This window comes from Anas platyrhynchos, chromosome 3, assembly GCF_047663525.1.
Source record: "Anas platyrhynchos isolate ZD024472 breed Pekin duck chromosome 3, IASCAAS_PekinDuck_T2T, whole genome shotgun sequence".
Taxonomy (NCBI): domain Eukaryota; kingdom Metazoa; phylum Chordata; class Aves; order Anseriformes; family Anatidae; genus Anas; species Anas platyrhynchos.
The window spans coordinates 10959598-10968076 of record NC_092589.1 but is presented as its reverse complement, the minus strand read 5'-3'; the positions used below and the strand labels follow the sequence as shown (position 1 = coordinate 10968076).

Here is an 8479-nt window from a genome sequence, read left to right as displayed (position 1 = left end):
AATCAAACTGTTTGTCTGAGCAATTTGATACAGAGCATTTCAAAGCCACTAGAACATCCCTCATTGAGTCCAGCAGTTCTTATACTGTCCCACATATTTTGCTAACCTGAGATATATGGCAAGTCACACAGGTGGATTTTTTTTTAAGGACAACAAATTGCTCGGTGAAGGCCTTGTGCAGAGATGAAGAGTGAAAAACTAACTCCTGTCAGACAATTTCCAGTGTGGGGGTTGTGCTAGATGATTATGGGGTTGGTAATTGGTATCAGAGATTAACTATATTAACCAAGAGACAATCTCTAGTCCATATAACTGAGTTTAAGTAGTTGGGATGGAACAAGGGCATAGAGGAATACAGTGACTTAAAATGCATAAGAAAGCCAGCTTAGGAAGAAGCACTTAGCTCAAATCTTTCAAAAAAACAACCCAGTCAGGAAATGAAATATATCCTTTAACATGAAACTGAAGACATCAATTGTTTGTGGTTCTTTTGCTGAAATACCTTGCCATGTCTCTCATGGACTGACTACAAGGCCAGTCTTTCATTCTGATGACTCCACCAGTGTCGATAAACATAGTTTGAAAACGGACCTAAAAGGACCTGTGGGATTTTTATTTTACACATTTTTCATTAAGGCGCAGCTTTCTAAAACATGATTAAATACTTGATAACTTTTACCACTGTTAAAACTGATTAGTCTGTAATTTATTTATTTTTTTTAAATAAATAAAAAAAAAAAATGCCCCCAAACTTCCAGAAGATCAAAAGCCTGCAAAAAAGGTTCTTAAACATTAGAAACAGCTGCTTTTGCATAACTATTAATACATCCATTCCTTCTAGTACAATGTAGTTTCTTCACAGTAGCTGTTACGTATGTTAGCAAAGGAATTGTATTCTCACTCAAAATAGTCATTGGCTTTTTGTCAACCAAAAGCTATAATCAGAATAATTTTCATATAAGTAGCTCTTTCACAATGAAGGTCTTGCATGTAAGAGATTTCTAACAACTCTGAGCTGGAAAGGGACTGTTTTTAAAAAAGGAAAATGCTATTAATATCACTGTATTATAGAGAAGTCAGTTACATAAGAAGGAAAGCAATAGAGAAGCACAAACACTGTCAGACTCGATAAGATAGCCAGAGTGATACCATTTGTCAGTACTGGTCACTACAAGGAGCAAAGAAATTAGAAAGCAATTATTGTTTGCCTAAAGGAAACAAAATATCCTGAGCCTTTGTTTAGTAGTTTGGATCAAAGTCATGGGGCCATTTAGTTACATCTTGTCAAAAATAACTTACAATATTCTCAATCAAAAACACTGCTTCATTTTTAAATGCAGCAGTTTTTGTTTCCCTGTTATTCTTCTGGCAGACAGTTCCACAGATCAGTTGTTCATATTGAGGCTTTTCGTAAATCAGTTTCAACTGTTATCTGTCTACTTCATTGGCAGGACTTTTGTCTTTTGTTATGAGAGAGGCTGAAAAGGACATAACTCACTTTCTGTATGTTTGATCTGTTATGTAACTCTCAACTCATTTACATTTACCATAGATAATCCTGGTGTTTTCAACCTATTTTTTCCAGATACTTCTTTAAGCTTCTAAGCATTTCACTTAGCCATCCCTGGATCCCTCTTGTTTCTGCTCTCTCATCTTCTTCCTGTAGATCCACTATTTCAGACGTGGAACTTATATAGTGACACTATTGTAATAGGACAGTAATAAAAATTATACTGAATGCCCATATATTATAAACAAATGTCTAGATGAGATTTTACAACACTTATCTCATCCCAAGGCTCTCATTTTTTAGATTTTGTACTATCAATGTAGAAGTACAATGAATTCTCTTGCTAAGAAAGCCATGGCTTGGCAGAGCCAGTTGGCATACGATACTGCTACTACTTAATAATTAGAGCTGAGTGAAAATAAAGGTATTTAAATTACAGGAGAGCTGCAGCACTGAACTTGACTTTTCAGCCTGCGCATAAGCATTCCTATTGCTGCTGGAGGTATATTGATAGTGACTCATAGCACGGCGGTACCGAAAATCTGTTGGTTCAGGGCCTGTGGTCTTCTACAGGATGATCACATTACAATTTGAATGTTTCTTGTACATCGGGGTATCTTTAATTCTGGAGTGTGTGTTTTAGGAAGGCTTGCACACTCCAGATTTCAGAGTATCTTGCTGCTGACACTGAGCATTAGGCAGTGTGAATGGTTCATTTCAAGTGATCTTGGTCTGTGGTGAAAAGAACAGGAACAAGTCCAGTACACACAGAACAACCGGCTTTTGTTTATTGAGTCAAAGCTGTAAAACCATAAAGGCAGCAAAAGCTGAAATCAAGGGAAATAGAAATAATGGAGTGGGAAGGGAAAAGGAGAATCAACATTTGAGGGTTCTTCTGTATGAAACAGAGATCTGGTTTTTGGTGATGGGGGAAAGGCATGAGTCACTCTTCCAAAACTTTGCTTGATGCAACAGCCTCTTTATTTTAGTTTGGATTTGAGGCTCTTGGAGGTGAAGAGATTTTTTATCAGCAAGAATTCACCGACAGCATGCCAACCTCTGTACTTAAAGCCTGATTCATCAAAGCCTAAAAGTAGCCTTACATGATAGTAAATGTGCTCCTAGATTGCCAGCTGAAGCTAAGGTCCTCCCTCCTAAGATGCGGGAATCACTTTCTTAGATTTTATATTTAAAATAAAATAAAAATAAAAGCTTTCAGTGTTCCTGATCAAGTCTTCCTGCTCTCACTGAAAGAGAGATTTTTCCTTGAAAAATCTTTGGTCTTATAGAACATTTTAATACAGATCCTCTTAGGAAATGTGATTGCTGTGGGGCATCTGGCTTGCAATCAGTCAGTCCTTTCAGAGCCTAACTCTTCCGTCCTGACATCGGCCCAGAGCATGCCCAGTGATGTCCCGGGGAGCCATGTGCCTTATATGTCCACTGCAACTTGCCGGAGGTCAAGCAGGGGGAAGCCAAAGGATTTGTGCAAATGGTGGAGCCAAGCAGAAGGTCAGGGATGGCATTTTGTGGCCATGGGAAAGAGACAGTTCTTTCTCCTGGGTCAGGATGAGTCTCTGTCAGTGCTGAGTCTCAAAGGATCATGGGGCTTCCATGGCTGGCACCCAGTGTTCTTAATTTTGTGGTGAATAAGAGCCCTGAAAGCACATAATTTAGTCCGTCTGAAGATAATTGTTGAAATAAATCAGTCTCTTGTTTAAGGAATAAATCTGCAGCAAGTATCAAGAGAGCCTAAAGCACTGCTGATTTTAATCATTACTCTACGTGGGGAAGTGCCTATACTGCTTAGCGTTTCCAAACCAGCAGCGATACTATTAAAAAATCAAGAGTGGATTGAGAAGCTGTCACAATTCAAATTAAAGGGTTTGGGGGATTACTGAATTCACAGCTGAAAGAGGAGAGGCCTGGCGAGCCCCGACCCCACAGTCCACACCAGGTGTAGCTGACTAGCACCCCACACTTGTCTTTGCTGCTTCAGTTTCCACATCTGAACACTGGGATATTGTGACCAGCATTCCCGTGTGTGTTGCCCTTCTGGAGAGGAGAACCGCTCCATGGCAGATGGATATTTTTACTTCTTGGCATTGATGGGCTGTTGCTGGAAGATGGGCTGGGTATGACAGGAAATGTGCTGTGGTGTGTCAGGCTGTCCCGCAGAGAGCGATTCCAGGCAATGGCCGGTGATTTTTATTGGGCTGCCCTGTGGTCATCCATTCAGCTCCCCAGGGCTCCGTTGGTTGGCTCCAGTGATTTTCTCATTCAATAGCATGCCCCGCTTTGCTAGGGGTTTTTTAGGGCTTGGCTGGTCAACAAGGGATTTTTTGGGGTGTGAAAAGGATCAGTTTGGGTGAGATGGGTTCAGCAAAGTAGAAATTACACTGGTCAGCTGTGGCTGGAGAGTCACGCTTCTCCAAAACTCCCCAGCCTTGATGTGGGAGCTGCACTGTGACAGAGAAGGCTCCCTATGGAGGCAGGATGTGGGCTGTGATAGCCACTGAGGCAATCTGTCACCATCCATGGGCAAGGTAGGACTTAGCAGACTAGAACTTCTTTTTGAGGCTTCATGGTTGAGTTAGGACTGGGCAATTCAGTTGCTTCTATGGCAGTTCTCTGGATACTGGCTGGTTAAAAGGCAGATCCTTGTTCAGCTAGTTTATAATCTTTTTGTTAAATTAAATGGCAAAGATATTGGGCCATTTATATAAAAATGATGAATCCTGGATGGATTGTAGGCAGGAGATAGGATTGTCGCTGCTGCTTACCTGTATTCTTCCTGGCCCCTGGTTGAACCCCCAGAGAGACCTGGTGATCTCGATATTCTCCCATGTTTTTGATCATTTCTCCCTTTTCTTGAAGAGCACATGGAGTACTTGTTTCTGGAGCTTTCCTGGAGGAACAGACACTGCTTTTGCCTTTTCCCCTGCAACCAACCCCATTTATCTCCAAACTGGGAAGCACTCGCTACCCTATTCGAACTGATTGTAGTGTTAAAAAAAATAAATTCATACAGCTTTTGGCTCAGCACCATTTGAATAATTCTAAGTGGCTGGGAATTAATTCACTGTGCCAAGTTGCTTTGAAGAAGAGATCTAGCTACATTTTATTTTGGTTATATTTTGTATGAAATGTGTGGGGTTATTGGAACCAGATATATTGACTTTGCACTAGGCTGGTGTGCACCAGTTATAAATGTGTCGCCTGGCATATGGAATCAAAACCGAGGGTTTTCTCAGACACAGATGCCACCCAGCTCCCTCAATTCTTGGTATCCTGCTCCTTGGTACACTACCATGTCTAATAGATACAAAAACACAGGGTCCCAGTGCTATTTCCAGTGACTCATCCATTTTAGAGATCTTAGAACTTGCTTTTGTCTGAAGCAAAATATTTGTCGCATGTTATTAGAAGGGGCCAGAAGCCACTTTACTGTGTAATAAATCAGAAGTAACCATAAGGATTTAAAATACAGCTAAATATATGCAAGTATGAGACCTGTTTAGCTCCAAAAGTGGTTGTGGGTATAAACAGTGTGTCACAAGCCCTTCTATCGTGTCTGAGTTACAATAATGTACATAAATCACAGAAGTGTCATATGTCATAAGCACAAGCTTCACAGGCAACCATTCTTACAAATCTTCGCAGAAAATGTTGGGAACTGTTGTCTTTGTTCAAAGTTAAAAAAAGTCTACTTAGAGTGTTTGTAAATCAGCCCTGAGAGAATGAATTGTCAGAGGAAGAGCACGGAAGCAGAAGTGTGACATTTCCAGCTCTCTGTAGAGGGAGGTCTGTTCTACAACACATTTCAGGTGACAAAACACAAATATGATGCCAAATGGAAAGAAAGAATAGACCCTCTGCTGCTGGGAATAAAAGAAGACTATAGTAATGTGATTATGGTAATGGTCAACAAGTCATAGTCTTGTGCCTTTGTTCACTGTAATTAACTTCTTGGAATGGCACAGTTGCTTTCTCTGTGCTCATCAGATGGCCCTGCTTTTGTGTCCGCAGTCTGTTATTTCTCTTGAAGGGACTGCAAGCCTCCAAGTGCATTACTAAATGAATTCATTGCTGGAACAAAGATTCAGTAGTAGAATAGAGATTGATATCTTTTGTTGTCAGACATTCAATACCATATAGCAATCCAATTACTTAAGCTGTTTCTATCAGTCTTATTACGGCTCACTATTGAGGCATGCTTTAAAGCTGGATAATTCTGTCTTGCAAGAATGTAGTGGAACAGATTAGAGCTTTAATGAGAAGGCTTTCTGTGGGCGAGCGCATTTCCATTGTATGTATTGGGATTGAGGAATCATACCTAGGCAAAGGGCCGGAGTCATTGTTGCAAAGACCGATCAAAGGAAAGCCTGAAATCTGTACAACTGCTTGAAGAACTTTTATGGGTTATAAAAAAAAAATAAAATAAAAACTGGCAAGGTTTCTCACTGTTATTGCCTATCTGATGAGAATCTGTGGTACACGGGGAAAAGGAAATTGCTTATTGGAATTCAGATTGCGGGATGGATATCTCATTTTGTGTTTGAACTTTTCCTCCACTGTGCTATAGGTCAAATTTTGTGCTTAGCTGTAGTATTTTTAGGAATGCTGGCAGCAAAAGTTGAATACTTACTGTGTATACAGCTACCCAGGGTAGATACTCGGAGAGGCATGTTTCTAGCACACAAACACACACCAGACAAGAAGCCTCTGATAATTGCACACAAAGGCGAAAGCTTAGATGAGCAAGTCAGCCTTCACATGGTTGCAGCCTTGGTAACTCTCTCTTTAGGAAAAACAGGTGTAGACTGGGTCCCAAAGACAGCAGAAAGCTGGAATCTGTAAGACCTCAAACCTGTGGCTGAAACAAGGGGGTGGAAAATAGTTATTTTTCTGTGGGGAAAAAAAGTCAACAATGTAAATATAAACAAACGTAATTACTTCACAGTTTTTGTGTATGTATAAAACACTCACACCAGTGTTTATTGTGGCAAATACAAGCAGTAGAGATTTGGGAGATCCCACGCTAAATCTCCATGTCTGGCAAGACAATTTGGCCTTTTCTTGAACGTACAATTTCTGATGGACTTTTGAAATGAAAATAAACCTATCTAAACTTGCCTGAAATTCCACCTTGCTACTCTTAAATATTTGAGAATATATATATATATACATACATACACATATTGGTTTGATAAATGCCCCAAGGCAAATCCTTACTTGGTGTGTGTGGCAAAAGCTCTGTAATTGCTGCAGGACAATGTTGATTTCCAACAATTTAAGGATATGGCATATTTTTCCTAGATGCAAAAAAATGTGTGTGATTTATGCTCTTATTATGATAAGCCTGATTTTCCATTTCTTATGGTTGCTTTACACTATCAACAGCTAAATATTTCCTCATCAAGCACACAGTTACCAGGTATTACAATGCATACATTCTGACTGGCCGTAATATTTTCAAAGTATTGTTTAGAAGAATAGCAATTATGAAGACATTTTCCAAAGGAAATTGTATTAGAATTAGGATAAGGATGTGGGTGTGTGAACATAAGTCTGAGGCATACCTGAAAGTTGATCTATGCATGTAGGTTTGTTTCCGAAAGAATTTGTGTTTCCGTTTATAGGCCACCAATACTGCTTTGCTTCAGCAGTGAGGGTTTGCCATGGTTCTGGGCAGAAGCTAAACTTTATTTGTAGCCTTAATTGCTTGATGTGGATTGCAGTTAATGTTTCATGAAGCAAAGGATAGTAACTGCTCATTTTGCCAACAGCTACTGCTAAGATATTTATTTTAGGTCAGAGTTAAGGTGATTTTGTGCTGAAGTATCATTTTCTTTCTCACTCAGGAGTGAAAGGGGCAATTAAAGATTTCGGGTGGCCCGACCTTTATTCTTTTCATTGCTGACTTGTGACAAGTGATGTCTACAGTAACTACTTTCTTGTCATTTATTTACTCTGTTTATGAATGAAACATTTGGGCTTGGAATTTTCCAAGGGGAGCTTTTTTGGTGCATTTTCATTTATTTTGTCTAAATACATTGAGACCTCCAGGCCAGATACTCAGCTGGTGTAAATCAGCTTAGTTCTACTGACGTCAGTGGAGCGGCGCCAGCAGCAGATCTGACCCACTTCTTTAATCTGATCACTTGTCCATCCCATTTATTTCAGACTACATCAGAGTGAGCAGAACCTTACCTCATTCATCACAAACTTGATATAGGTACAACTGTGCAAGTTTTGGCAGAGGACTGTCTTCCCTGAGAGCAATGTAAAAAGCAACGGTATGAGGATATTCCCCTCATATCTGCATGGCCGAGCTGCCTCTTTGCTCAGTCTAAAACACCATCCAATCTCCTGTGTTTTTTTGGGTAAGCCATGTTTTAAACACCAGCTTAGAGACATGAAGGGTAGCCAGTGATACACCTACATGTGCTGGCAGAGAAGTATGGGAACTACATTTGGGACCTTTGCTGTTATGGCTGTGTTGCTTCTGATGCCCAGCCTTGCTCTTCAAGCATGTTGGTAGCTCTTTTCTGTAATAGTCTTCAGGATGGGGGACACTGGGTCCATCTGAAGAGGACCAAATGTTTTCTTTCTCCTCAGCATAATTTTCTGAACTTTCTCTTAGTCTGAATTAGTGATTGAACTGCCTCTTGGCTCTTCTGCTTATTCTCAAACAATAATCTTATTCTAATGTCCTAGTAGCTTCCAGGGACACTTTCCCAGGAGTGTGCACTACCACATAGTTGGGCTGTCTGAGTTTTGTGTACATTGAGATGTTGCTTGCCCCTGAGAATTTACATCAATGTCTTTATTTGTTTCTGTCCCATAAACTTGCTGCCAATGTCCACTCCGAGGATGACCCAGGAACATGTTTTTACCATAGCAGATGCTTTCTCTTGGTACTGCTACATAATACATTTCGTTAGTTTACCTACCTCAATGTTTAGT

At 40.1% G+C, this 8479-nt stretch overlaps 1 long non-coding RNA gene across 1 annotated transcript; it reads right to left on the bottom strand.

The window, feature by feature from the left end:
• Positions 1-750: 750 nt before the first annotated feature.
• On the bottom strand, positions 751-7192 carry LOC119716283 (uncharacterized). The gene is made up of 3 exons (XR_005264080.2): positions 7093-7192; positions 6159-6386; positions 751-4418 (listed from the first exon to the last, which is right to left on the bottom strand). It is a non-coding gene; the product is annotated as an uncharacterized lncRNA (long non-coding RNA).
• Between the last annotated feature and the right edge of the window lie 1287 nt (positions 7193-8479).